Source organism: Pelophylax lessonae (genome assembly GCF_965119305.1).
Source record: "Pelophylax lessonae genome assembly, chromosome: 1".
Taxonomy (NCBI): Eukaryota; Metazoa; Chordata; class Amphibia; order Anura; family Ranidae; genus Pelophylax; species Pelophylax lessonae.
This window is the reverse complement of record NC_138768.1, coordinates 465,919,242-465,934,067: the sequence shown is the minus strand read 5'-3', so window position 1 is coordinate 465,934,067 and position 14,826 is coordinate 465,919,242.

The window sequence follows — 14,826 nt, the reverse complement described above, 5'->3', positions numbered from 1 at the left end:
ACCTATCTGCATCCTACCTGTTACCATCTCATTCTCAAGAACATTCCTCTCAAGTGTCTGTCAACTATTGTCTCTACTTAAACCTGTCTCTTCAGCCTATCACCACTATACTACTATATACAGTACATAGATCACTCCAGGAACATCTTATTGAGTGTGTATATTTGTATGCTGAACCAGAGACTATCCACAGTGATGAGTCTTGGGAGTTTGGATTGGTATCTCAGCGTTTTTCTACATGACTACTGAGTGGAGTATTTCTGCAGCTGCAAATCCACATTGTTCAGAAAACGCAGGAGCGTTACACTGGCTCTCTCTAACCTCATCTTTAATCTCCCGGCTTAGTGCTCAGTCATCTTTCCCAAGTCCCAACCAACCACTCCCTGACCTGCCGTAATGTGACCTCCACATCCTCCTAACAACCGATCACTCCACCCCCTAACAACCAGAGCTGTGATCAGTGGGGAGAAGAGGGAGGGACCGCTCCTCCCTTCTCTGTACAGCCCATGCTGAAAGTTTGGGACCTGTCCTCATTGTTGGTGTCACACAGTAAGTAAATGACATGTGTGGTATGGGGACACTGACAGCACCTTTTATGGTGATCAGGAAGGATCATTGTGTGTGTTTAGCAGACAATGTAGAGGGATAGTAGATCAGACAGCACATGGAGCAGTGCAGTTTCTGACCATCTCCTGTACTTTGTCTGCAGTCTCTGACCATCTCCTGTACTTTGTCTGCAGTCTCTGACCATCTCCTGTACTATGTCTGCAGTCTCTTACCACCTCCTGTAGTATGTCTGCAGTCTCTGACCATCTCCTGCCATTTGTCTGCAGTCTCTGACCATCTCCTGCAGTATGTCTGCAGTCTCTGACCCTCTCTTTCAGTATGTCTGCAGTCTATGACCATCTCCTGTAGTACACCTACAGTCTCTGACCATCTCCTGTAGTACGTCTGCAGTCTCTGATCATCTCCTGTACTATGTCTGCAGTCTCTGACTATCTCCTCTAGAAGGTCTTCATTCTCTGACCATCTCTTGTAGTATGTCTGCAGTCTCTGACCATCTCCTGTCGTGTGTCTGCAGTCTCTAACCATCTCCTGCAGTATGTCTGCAGTCTCTGACCGTCTCCTGTAGTATGTCTGCAGTCTCTGACCTTCTCCTGTTGTGTGTCTGCAGTCTCTGACCTTCTCCTGTTGTGTGTCTGCAGTCTCTGACCATCTCCTGTAGTATGTCTGCAGTCCTTGACCATCTCCTGTACTATGTCTGCAGTCTCTGACCATCTCCTCTAGAAGGTCTTCATTCTCTGACCATCTCTTGTAGTATGTCTGCAGTCTCTGACCATCTCCTGTAGTATGTCTGCAGTCTCTGACCATCTCCTGTAGTATGTCTGCAGTCTCTGACCATCTCCTGTAGAAGGTCTTCATTCTCTGACCATCTCCTGTAGTATGTCTGCAGTCTCTGACCATCTCCTGTAGTATGTCTACAGTCTATGACCATCTCCTGTAGTATCCCTGCAGTCTCTGATCATCTCCTGTAGTATCCCTGCAGTCTCTGATCATCTCCGGTAGTATTGGTGCAGTCTCTGATCATCTCCTGTACTATGTCTGCAGTCTCTGACCATCTCCATGTGCTATGTCTGCAGTCTCTGACCATCTCCTGTAGTATGTCTGCAGTCTCTGACCATCTCCTGTAGAAGTTCTTCCTTCTCTGACCATCTCCTGTAGTATGTCTGCAGTCTCTCACCATCTCCTGTTGTATGTCTGCAGTCTCTCACCATCTCCTGTTGTATGTCTGCAGTCTCTGACCATCTCCTGTAGTATCCCTGCAGTCTCTGATCATCTCCCGTAGTATCCCTGCAGTCTCTGATCATCTCCTGTAGTATTGGAGCAGTCTCTGACCATCTCCTGTAGTATGTCTGCAGACTCTGACCATCTCCTGTAGTATGTCTGCAGTCTCTGACCATCTCCTGTAGTATGTCTGCAGTCTCTGATCGTCTCCTGTAGTATGTCTGCAGTCTCTGACCGTCTCCTGTAGTGCGCCTGCAGTCTCTGACCGTCTCCTGTACCATGTCAGAAGTCTCTGACCGTCTCCTGTATTATGTATGCAGTCTCTGACTATCTCCTGTGGTATGTCTGGCACTAAATGATATGCACAACCCTTTGGTGTGTCAGAGGCTACATTTGAGTCCATGAAAACCTCATCAATTGACCATCACTGGGATGCAGTCTCAAACCAAGCTATATAGAATGTATGAGAATCAGAAGAAAATGTTCTGGTTTAAAGTAGACCTTTCACCATGAAGGCCTCTTTCACACATACTGCAGTCCCTAACTTCACATCTGTGTGTGCTCTGCTCATTGCTAATAACAAATTCTATGAGTTTTATGTCTATTGGTGAGTCCCCCCACCTCCCCAGTCCATGGTGTGCAGGCAGTGAGGAGATGATGTGCAGTAACCTCTAGAAACCAATGAGTGAACAGTAATATCATGCAGTAACCTCTAGCAACCAGTCAGTGAGCAGTAACAATGTTCTCTAACCTCCAGCAACCAATAAGTGAGCGGTAATGATGTGCTGTAACCTCCAGCAACCAATCAGTGAGCAGTCATGATGTGCATGAGGGGGGCTGAAGAAAATGTTTGTCCAGGGTCCAACCAATATTAAAGATGGCCCTGGTCATGTTCCGCATTCAAATTACACTACCCTTGCAATCTACAGCGGGTGTCAGTGCAATCCTAACGACACCCCAAATGCAGGCCACAAACGCAGCATGTTTGCCTGCCCCAGATCTGATGATACAAAATGACCACGTGATCCAGTTGCAATGCATTTCCAAAACTGGTGCTTGCAGGACTATAGTGTAATGTGGCGCAATCTGAGCCCATTCAAAATGAATGGGCTCAAATCGCACCGCACTGAATCGCATGTGAGCTGCACAGAAATATGATGCAGTTCCTGTGTGACTCATAGCGTGAACCAAAGCTAAGGCTAAGTTCACAACTATGCATGCGGTGTGGCCTGTATTTGCGTGGGAATGGGCTACTGTACCTGCGGGAAATGCAGGAAAAGGTCCCTGCACCTTTTCTAAAACCACAGCCACAGAGAAACTGCATAGTCCAGTGTAGTTTCCAGTGCATGTGGGTGCCATTAGGATTAAAGTATTACTAAAATAACGAACATGTTATATTCACCTGCTCTGTGTAATGGTTTTGCACAGAGTGGCTCTGATCCTCCTCTTCTCTGTGTGCCACCATAGAAAGCTGCTTGCTCCCATGCTGTGTGGGTCTATGGGGCCATACTCCATAGACAAACACAGCGCAGCTTGATTCCCCTCCAGACACTCCCCCTTCACCACTTGGTACCTGCTGCTGACCCCCCCCCCCCCCAGGACAAGAAATTATCTATGGCCCTGCATCCATGGACTCTTCTAGCTGCAGGGATGGCCCCCCTCAGGTCAGGCCCTTTGACACAGATCTGTACTCACTGTATGCAGTATCAGATCCTTCCAATGTCTCACTTCCAGTCAGCTCTACAGAACCTCCAGGTTCAGTTCCTCCCTAGCTCTTTAGGACCTCAGGTCGACAACCTGAGACCACATGGAAACTTCTACAGAGGAGGAAGCAGCCATTCCCTCCCTCTGGGACTCTGCAATCCAACTGAAAGACTTGAGCACATGTGCTCTTGCCATTTATACAGTATCCCAGCATGCACACTCTCCTCTGCCGTTCACCAGGGCTCTACTGAATGCCTGTGCATTCATTTGTCAGGTTTGAAACACTTCAGACAAACTGAGCTGCACCTGAGCACAATGAGCAGACCTCACTAGCAGGTCCAGCTCTCTGGTAGGCAGAGAACAATAAAGATTTACCTGGCAATCCTGATAAGCAGAAAGAATCCAAAACTATACTCTCTCTCGCTCTCTAGCACCTACCTAGGAGGGTGCTAAACTTTATTTTCAAGGCAGCAAACCACAATGTTTGGCATGTGCAGTGTTGGTGCGATGACCACTACTGTATAGTTGGGGTTCTAGTTACAATGAATGACAGCACACCCAGACATCCCATGTCTCCCACGAGGTGCGGGCAGGGCTGGTGCAAGGATTTTTGCCACCCTAGGCGAAACCTAATTTTGCCATCCCTGGCTCTGCCCCTGACTCCACCCCCTTTGTCCTGCCCATGTATACAGTGAAGGTGGCGGAGATGGAGATTTCTCTGACGCCTCTCCACCTATTTCCTCAGGCGCAGTCCGCAGGCCTATACCTGAATTTCTGGACCTAGCCTGAAGACAAATAGTGGTGGCATCAGCTCACTTCCTCACACCAGCCATGGTCCACAGGTATATGGACAGTCTAGGGTAGTATATAGACAGTCTAGGGTAGTATATAGACAGTCTAGGGTAGATAATATAAATATAAAGTGCATTAATGTGTGCAGTGAATAGGTAAATAAATAAATAAATATATATAAGGTGCTACGTGATCAGGATGACCAAATAAAGTGAAGATAGTGTCTGGTGGACTATATATTGGTCATGAAGAATTAAAGACTAAATGATAGTGAAGAAAAATTCAAGTGTATCTGCCAACCGCCGGATCTGCGTTCCATTAATGCGGAAATGACGTAGTTACGCTTGACGCGTTTCGTCATCAATGACGTCTGCAGAAGCGGACCTATTGCACTAAATCACTTTTTGTTGAGATATCTATTCACCATCACTAGTAGTATTGTGGCCATTTTTTGTTTCACTGGCCCATCCCAGGACCTCTCTGCCCTTGATCACCTTTTTTTAATATATTCCATATTAATTTATATTGGAATCACTTATACTTTTATTTTTTTCACCAGTTCTTGCTGATACACTTGAATTTTTCTTCACTATCATTTAATCTTTAATTCTTCATGACCAATATATAGTCCACCGGACACTATCTTCACTTTATTTGGTCACCCTGATCACGTAGCACCTTATATATATTTATTTATTTATTTACCTATTTACTGTTCACATTATTGCACTTTATATTTATATTATCTATATGTTTTTTTATTTATAGCATTTTTATATATGGTCTAATATTTCTGCATATGAGTGTACTGTAATTTATTGTGATACCAATACTCTGTATCCCATACATACCTATAGGCAGCGCCAATTACCTCACCACCCTCAACAGGGTAGTATATGGATAGGCATGGGTAGTATATGAACAGGGTAGTATATAGATAGGCGCAGCTATTATATAAATAGGCTAGTATATAGACAGGCCAGGGTCGTATATGGACAGGCCAGGGTAGTATACGGATAGGCTAGGGTAGTATATAGATAGGTGTGGGTAGTATATGGATAGGCTAGTATATAGACAGGCCAGGGTACTATATGGATAGAGTTTCCTTAAGCTGTGTCCCTCCCTCTCCTCCCCAGTCCTCCTGCCTCCTCCAGTCCAGGCTCTCCCTGTCACCCCTCTAGTTCACTCTGCTTAATTTTGGGGTGACAGTGGAAGATTGGGGGATCTCAGTGCTTGATTGAGGAGTGGATGCAGCGTGTCCCCAGACAGCCTCCCCAAAACAAGTCCTGCAGGAGCCAGCAACAGAAGCTGTGTCAGATGCCCCCCTCCCCCCATCCTCCATGGAGTGTCTCTAGTCTCTACAGTCCACACACTTCCCCCTGACCCTCTCCCCTCCCCCTTCCATGACTCACCCCTCCTCATCAGATGCTGGAGATGGTGTGAGAAAATTCCTCCCTGCTCTATCATATAGGAGGAGCAAGGGAGGAGACTTACTCTCACAAGGATCTCCGGCTCTTCTGTCAGTGTCACTGAAGCCTCAGGTGTAGCCTCAGTGGGGATGCCACCGCTGTCCGGGACAGCAATGTGTTAGGCAGCCGGTGACATTCTTACTGAGTCTGCACTCGGTGCGGATCGGTGCACCTCACTCTTCACAAATGTCTGCGGCAAACCTGTCGGCGGTGCGCTCTAGGCCAGGGTCTACCTCGCCTATAGGTAGCGCCGGCCCTGGGTGCGGACTGTGGCTCCCTGACACCCGCAAGTGCTGTGCGATGTCCCGGCTGTCTGTGTCAGCTGTGACAGAATGGAGCAGATGCTTCCTGTATAGTTCAGGCTCTGTCCTGTCACAGGCGGCGTGATATCAAATGCACTCCGCCTGTGAGGAGACCGAGAGATACAGAAAGCATCAGCTCTGCATGCTTCCTCCAGTGCCACTCCTCACACTCCACCAGCAGTACCAGCCAGCAGTACCCACAGCAGTACCAGCCAGCAGTACCCACAGCAGTACCCATCAACAGTAAGTCACATGTGCTAGCGGTGCAACTAGCCCCCAGCACATAATTGTAAATATCCCAGCATGTGCAGGGTTTCTGACTCCTACCACCATGACCACTTCAAATCACTGAAGTGGTCATGGTGGTTAGAGTGTTCCTTTATTATCTCTCAGAAGAAGTAAACCTCTGTATACTGATTTATTTTAATTTGATCATCCTCTAGTTGTGTTTTGCAGGTTGGGATGTCTGCTCACCACAATTTAGGCATTCTTTAAGGCAAATTAATACTCCTACGGGGACACTTGCGTTTGAACCCAAGCCAAGCTGTTTGTGTCTATTCAGACATACTGTGTGGCTCGACCTTGCCCCCTACTCTCTGCTCACAGGTTTTGACTGACAGCAGCAGGAGCCAGTGGCCCCCCGCTGATCTCAGCCAAGCCTGTGATGCAGGATAGAGGGGAGAAGAGCTGCTGCAGAAGGGCACAATGCTGAATCAAGATCAGGTTTAGGTAAGTATTAACTGGGAGCTGGGGGGGTTGCTACTATTAAAAATGTTTTTACCTTAAGGTAGAGAATGCATTAAGGTAAAAACCTTTTACCTTTACAACCACTTGAATTCATACTGCTTGGACCTTGAAGAATGGTGTAGCCAGTCCTTTGAAAATTTTAAATGTATTGCAAATAAAAAACATATCACATACAGAAGTAAAAAAGTTGTTTGAGCAGGTCTGTAAATATTTTTATACTGTGTCATCAGGTTATCATATTCTTTTTTGTGGCTATAAAATGACACTGCTTGTGTTTTCTCCAATGTGCTGTTTACGTAACATTATATTTATAACCATGAGGAGCACAGTGAAGAGGATGTGATGTGAAGTGGTATTTACCTGTGGAGATAAATGGCAGAGTCCTGTAGACAGCAAAGAATGCCTGTGTCACATATATTGGCTTTGTCACATTATATTGTTTATATTGTGGTACAGAAAGAGAATAAGCCCCACCTCCCAAAACCTCATCAGCTAATTGCAGAGTTATAGTTTTTGCTAATTAATATACAGTAACTCTGATGGGTTGTACTTCATACACATCTCTAACCAGGCTAGAATTGGCAAACATGTTTTTCGTTCTTTTGTTATTATTATTATTTTTAACTCTGCTCACTTGTGAGGCAATTGTGACTTTGCATATTTGGCGTTGCATATTTGAAACTGTAAGGACAACATGGTAAAGAGCTTTCTTCACTGATTCATGAATTGCATGACTTAGACTGTCAACTGAAAAAAAAAGTGGATGAGAAAGAGGAAGAGGAGCTTTTTTTAAACCTTATAGACTACAAGTAAACAGCATTGTGTGTCATTTCTGTGCAGCTTTGTTTCATAAATATGCCTACAATTTAAACTAGATATTCGTTTTAGCACTGGATATAATAGTCACTTAGAAGCTCTAGTACAGTATATATAACATTCTGAGGAAGTAGTGGACAATTTCACTTTCAAAACGGTAAAGCAGGGGTGTCAAATTAATTTCATCGTAGGCTGCAATAGCAGTATGGTTGCCCTCAAAGTGCTGCTTGTATCTGGGTCGCACACACTACATACAGAGTACAGAGTTCAAGAACGTGTTACGTACAGAGAGCAGATTTCAGCATTACACTACGTACACAGTGCAGAATTCAGGATTATGCTACGTACGGTGTGCAGGGTTCAGGGGTGCACTACATACAGAATACAGGGTTCAGGAGTGTGCTACTTACAGAGTGCAGAGTTCAGGGGAGCACTCTGGTCCGGCCACATCTGGAGTATGCTGTCCAGTTCAGGGCACCGGTCCTCAGGAAGGATGTGCTGGAATTGGAAAGAGTCCAGAGAAGGGCAACAAAAATATTTAGGGGAATGGAGGACATCAGCTATGAGGAAAGACTACAAGCACTGAACCTATTCTCTCTGGAGAAGAGACGATTGAGGGGGGATATGATATCAATGTACAAATACTGTACTGGCAACCCTAGCATAAGGAACAAACTATTCAGAGTAAGGGAATACAATAAGACACGTGGCCACTCACTATAACTAGAGGAAAGGCGGTTTAACCTTAAAATGCGTAAGGTATTCTTCACTGTAAGAGCGGTATGGATGTGGAATTCTCTTCCACAAGCAGTCGTATCAGCAGGAAGCATTGATAGTTTCAAAAAACTATTAGATGGGCACCTTAGAGACCACAACATACAGGGGTATACAATGTACGGTTAACAGCAAACACACACACACATCATAGGTTGAACTGGATGGACTGATGTCTTTTTTCAACCTCAGTAACTATGTAACTATGTACAGAGTGCACGGTTTAGGAGTGCCCTACATACAGATTGCAGGGTTCAGGAGTGCGCTACATACAGAGTGCTGAGTTCAGGAGTGCGCTATGTAAGGAGTGCAGGGTTTAGAAGTGCACTACATACAGAATGCAGGGTTCAGGAGTGCACTACATACAAAGTGCAGGGTTCAGCGGTGCACTCCTTACAGAGTGCAGGGTTTAGGAGTGCTCTACGTACAGGGTGCAGGGTTCAGGAGTGTGCTATGCATAGAGTGCAGGCTTTAGGAGTATGCTACATACTCAGTGCAGGGTTCAGAATTGCGCTACATACAGAGTGCAGGGTTCAAGAATGCACTGCGTACACAGTGCAGGGTTCAGGGATGCGCCTTTGCACACATCTTCTTCCACACCTCCAGGCTTCTACACCTCCACAGCCCCCCCCCCCAAAGCAAACCTCACATCTCTACTCTTTCCTACCTGATGTCAATTTGCAAAAATGCCTCTCTTCATGGCCACTTTTGGGTGCAGAAAGTCCTCAAAAGCCTGCCCTCAGGATGCAGCCACTGGATGTAGATTAGAAGAACGCAGCTTTAGAAGCCGTCAGATACTTCTGCCACTGACCGACTATGTGCAGAGTGACCACAGCATGCCCCCTTAAATGCAGAGTGACCACAGCATGCCCCCATCAATGCAGAGTGACCACAGCATGACCCCTTAAATGCAGAGTGACCACAGCGTGCTCCCTTCAATGCAGAGTGACCACAGCATGCCCCCTTTCAATGCAGAGTGCCAACAGCGTGCCTCCTTTCAATGCAGTGTGCCCACAGCATGCCCCCATCAATGCAGAGTTACCATAGCTTGCCCCCTTCAAAGCAAAATGACCACAGTGTGCCTCCATAAATGCAGAGTGACCACAGTGTGCCCCCATCAATGCAGAGTGACCACAGTGTGCCCCCATAAATGCAGAGTGACCACAGCATGCCCCCGTCAATGCAGAGTGACCACAGCATGCCCCCATCAATGCAGAGAGACCACAGTGTGCCCCCATCAATGCAGAGTGACCACAGCATGCCCCCTTAAATGCAGAGTGACCACAGCATGCCCCCTTCAATGCAGAGTGCCCAGCGTGCAGAGTGCCCACAGTGTGCCCCCATCAATGCAGAGTGACCACAGGGCGCCCCCATCAATGCAGAGTGACCACAGCATGCCCCCTTCAATGCAGAGTGACCACAATGTGCCCCCATCAATGCAGAGTGATGCCAGTGTGTCCCCATCAATGCAGAGTGACCACAGCATGCCCCTTTAAATGCAGAGTGACCACAACGTGCCCCCATCAATGCAGAGTGACCACAGCATGCCCCCTTAAATGCAGAGTGACCACAGCATGCTCCCTTCAATGCAGAGTGACCACAGCGTGCCCCCTTTCAATGCAGAGTGACAACAGCGTGCCCCCTTTCAATGCAGAGTGCCCACAGCGTGCCCCCATCAATGCAGAGTGACCACAGCGTGCCCCCTTCAATGCAGAGTGACCACAGCGTACCCCCCTTCAATGTAGAGTGACCACAGCATGCCCCCTTTGAATGCAGAGTGCCCAGCATGCCACCTTTCAATGCAGAGTGCCCAGTATGCCCCCTTCAATGCAGTGTGCCCAGCGTGCCCCATTTAATGCAGAGTGCCCAGCGTGCAGAGAGACCAGTGCACTTATCTGTTGCAGCGGCGGCTTCTCCTCAGTCCTCCGCGTCTCCCGAGTCCTCCTCCTCCTCCTTGGCCAATGGCAAATTTCGCCTTTCGGCCAATCAGGAAACGGGTCTCGGACCCGCTTCCTGATTGGCCAGGAGGATGAGCCATGTGACAATCGTGAATATTCATTCCCTATTGTCACGCAATGGGTGGGCTCAGGGCGCACTGCTCTGCGCCGCGGGTACACCTTCCAAAACGCCACCTACGCATGCGCCACCCACGTCGTTACACTATTGGACAGGCACAGAGGCCAGCCCCCACCACAGTTCGCCCAATCACAGGGCACCCGCCGGCCATCCTGAACATGAAGTTAATGGCAGCTGGAGCGCAGGGAGAAATAAAAGGTCAGACGGCACCTCCTGCCTCCCCCACGCTCCCCCCACTGGCCGGGACAAGTCCCGGCAGAGTAAATTAGCCGAGACAAGGTCCTATTTGGCGGGACTGTCCCATCAAAAACGCGACAGTTGGCAGCTATGCATGTACATTGCATACTCAGAATTCTATACTCTGTACAATAGGTTTTTAGTTACACACTCCTGAGCCCTTTATTCTGTATGCTGGACTGCATATTACATACGCTTTGCCCCCTCATTCTGTGTGCTGGGCTCTATGTTACATATTCCTAACCCCTGCACTCTGTACACAGGGCCATATGCTGCATATTTCTGAGAACAAGGAATGCTTCACAATAAATGTAAGTATTATCTCTTTTGCTAAATTTAGTTTTTTCTGTGCCTTGTGTGATACGCACTTCTCACACAACTGCACAATACACAATATTGAGCTCTGTGTGTTATGAAGTCCTCAGTCCTGTGCTTTGCGTGTTACACATTTCTGAACCATGTGCCTTGTGTGATACACAGTTCTAAGCCTTAACTTATTACAATTACTTGGCGCCGCTGTACTTCTCTCCTCTAAGGAAGGTGTGGCTGGGGTGGGCTTTGGGCGTGGTTGGGGGCAGGGAGTTTGGCGGGGGGAGGGAGGGGGGAGTTCTTGAACCTATTTCCTGATATAAAAAAAGCCCTGAAGACATATGTCATATGTCATGTATTTTTATGTATTTAAGTACCTCAGGATGAGGCAGAAAAGTGCTGAGCACACTGCTGTCTTCAAGAGAGACCTGCTACATGTGGCAGTCTTTCTCCTTGTCTGTCCCTGCACTCACTCTGTCCTTTCTTGCTCCCACTGCCTCTCTGGAAAGCCTCCTCTACTTGTTTTGTGGTAGGATCCTTCCAGGACAGTCACCTGAGCCCGGCCCGAGATAGAGACCCTCCCCGACAGGGGTCCCTCGAGTCATTACTCATATTTAGTTATTTGCTCACTTAGTCCCCTGCCAGGCCCACTTCCTGAGGATTGGCGAAGGGCCCCTAAATATGCAAGACACCCCTTCTAGCTTCCGTCCACTAATTTCTAGAATATTCTCCAATACTCTAGGCTGGATCACCTGGTACTAGAGTTGCCACCTCATTCCTTTAAAACCAAACACATATTAATTACACAGGTTCTGTGGCTAACTGAATGCAGATAAGGCACTAAGTGAGTTTACTTACCACCTTAATTAGCCACAGAACCTGTGTAATTAATATGTGCTCGGTTTTAAAAGCATGAGGTGGTAACCCTACCTGGTACTTCTGTACCAGGTGATCCGGTGCAGGCAAACACACTGCGTTTGAGATGTCATTAGCATTGCACTGACAGCTTCTGCAGATGGCAAGTGTAATGGTATCGTACACTGGATATCCTGCGCTGGGATACGAAAGCAACCATTTTGTATTTCAGAGCTCAGCCATGACAGTAGAACCAAAAGGCACCCATTCACCAGCCCCCACCCTCACCTCAATTAGCTTAGGAATGCTGGGCTTCCTGCGAGCTGACTTCAAAGCAACCCTTATCTTAGCAGCAAGACAGACATCCTAGCCAATATGTCTTTTCCTGGCCAGAGCTATGTTGTAATCTGAGCAAAGCCATATGGCTAATGGGTCGTATAACCGAGCATTCAAGAGCTCTATTATTTGGACACAGTTATCCACAAATTCATAACTTTACACGCAAACAAGATATGTCTCTAGAAAGTATATATTTGAATGCCAAATAAAATACCGATCGAATTAAGATCACACATGATCACGTTTGCTCCTATGGAAGACAAGCTAGCTGTCAGATGCCTTACGGGTCAAAGGTTATTAGGAGATACCCTGTGTTTGGTGTCTATGAAAATAGAATTCAATACTGCACAAGAATATATCAGTTTCAAGAATGTAACCATTACATATTTCAAGATATGAATTCTGTTGTAAAATCTGTCTAAACGGGAGGTCCCTTAGCAGTTTATGAGCCTCCGGGCCGCCCATGGCCCCAGTGTTTATTGGTCAAGGATTTCTGGTGACACCCCCTGCAGGTCAGAGAAAAAGAGAGGAGCTGATGGAGCTCTCAGTCTCATGTAACATCAAGGAAAGGAACATCTATCCATTGGAGACCGATCACACCTGTTCAGCTTCTGGAACTCTCATAATGCAAGTATTTCCATTTCTAATTCTTTATCTATTCTTTTAAATTGCTGAATTGTGTCTCTATTTCTTTGTAACCCAATTTTCTGTAAATATTTTTATTTGCACCAATTTTAACCTTTTTTATAATTAAACCTTATTTTGAAAAGTGTTAATTTTGTCTCTAAGCTCTTAACGCAAGCTAACCAAAGAACCTGCCTCTTGGAAGAGCGCTACTGTATAGAATAAACCCTCTGAACATTCCTGTCTGAGGTGACAGTGTGTGTTACAGATGATTATTCTAAAGTCATAATTGGTATTTCTAAAATTACGAGCATCCGCTGGGCTCATCCTAACGTAGCGGTTGTGGCAGAGAAAGGGTTAATTGCTTAACCACTTCCGCACTGCTCACTAGAGCTCTACTGCGGCAAAGTGGCTCGATAACATCTGGCGATGTAGACCTACGTCACCAGACATTCCCTTCTCTCAGCGGCGCGCGCACGCTGCCGGAGGCTCGCTCCCGCTGTGACTGAATACAGCGGGAGTCGGGCCAGGGGAGGAGCGGCGGCAATCGTTGCTGCTCTTCCTTGATCGTCGGGGAATCGAGTGTGGAGATCCGCCTGCTTGTGTAAACACAAGCGGGCGGATCTCCTAAGTCTCCTAAGTGACAGGCAGGGTCAGATTGCAGGGTTCAGCATAGATGAACCTGCGATCTGTCCTTGTGTCACATAGTCCCCTCCCCCCACACACGTCAGTAAGCACCAGGCATACATTAACCCCTTGATCACCAATAAAAATTAACCCCTTCCCTGCCAGTGTCATTTTTACAGTAATAGTGCATATTTATAGCACTGATTACTGTGGTAATGTCACTGGTACCCCCAATAGTGTGAAAATGTCAGTCAAGGGTCCGATCTGTCCGCCGCAATGTCGCAGTCCTGCAAAAAAATCACAGATCGTTGCCATTACTGGTTAAAAAAAAAAAACACCAAAAATGACATAAATCTTTCCCTTAGTTAGTAAACGCAATAACTTTTGCGCAAACCAATCAAAATACGCAAATTGGCTAAAAATGTAACAAAATTTTGATTTTTACATTTTTTGGGGGGGAATTTCGTATAAAAAAATGTGGAAAATATTGTTATTTTTTCAAAATTTACGCTCTTTTTTTGTTTATAGCGCAAAAAGTAAAAATCGCACAGGTGATCAAATACCACCAAAAGAAAGCTCTGTTTGTGGGAAAAAAAGGACGTAAATTTGTTTGGGTACGGCATTGCACGACTGCGCAATTGTCAGTTAAAGTCGCACAGTGCCGAATCGCAAAAAGTGGCCCAGACGTAAGACAGCAAAATCCTCCGGTGGTAAAGTGGTTAATTAGCCCGGTGACAATCACTCTCAACCTGCTGGCATCTAGATTGTGGTCCCGCAAGCTGGACAATCTGTGTGTCGGGTGCAGCTGAAAGTGGCATTGTTACGCAAGTGACGGCAGGGTGTGAGATTGCTTGGTCCCTGGTCACGAATTGGATGACAAGGCCTGGGGTCTTATACCCGCCACCGTCACAGCAAGTGCAGTGTGTTTTAAAGGTGGTGCGGGAAACGGGCATAGGACGAGGGATTCCCGCACTGCATTCTGCTATGAACTGGCCCTAAATCTATACAATTAACAGAATAGGAATACAGACAAATAATCTGAAAGGTAGTAACTGTAAGTTGTAGTTTACAAATCAGTTGCAAAAGTTAGAAGCAATAATGCAAATCAGGTTCAGAATGGTAAAAACCATGCATGCAGTTGTTTATATGCACAATGTATGTATGTTTGTAAGCCATATGATCCTTTATGCAATTTTAAGGGGGTAATTTTAGCACTAACTGCATGCTTGCACTTTATTATTATTATTATTTTGTGTTGTTACATTCATTTTTAGTACTGCTTTTTTTAGTACTGCTTATAATTGGTCTATTCTGTTCCCTAGCTGGTATCACAGTCATCAAGTGGCTGCTGTTATTTTGTGTTATATGAG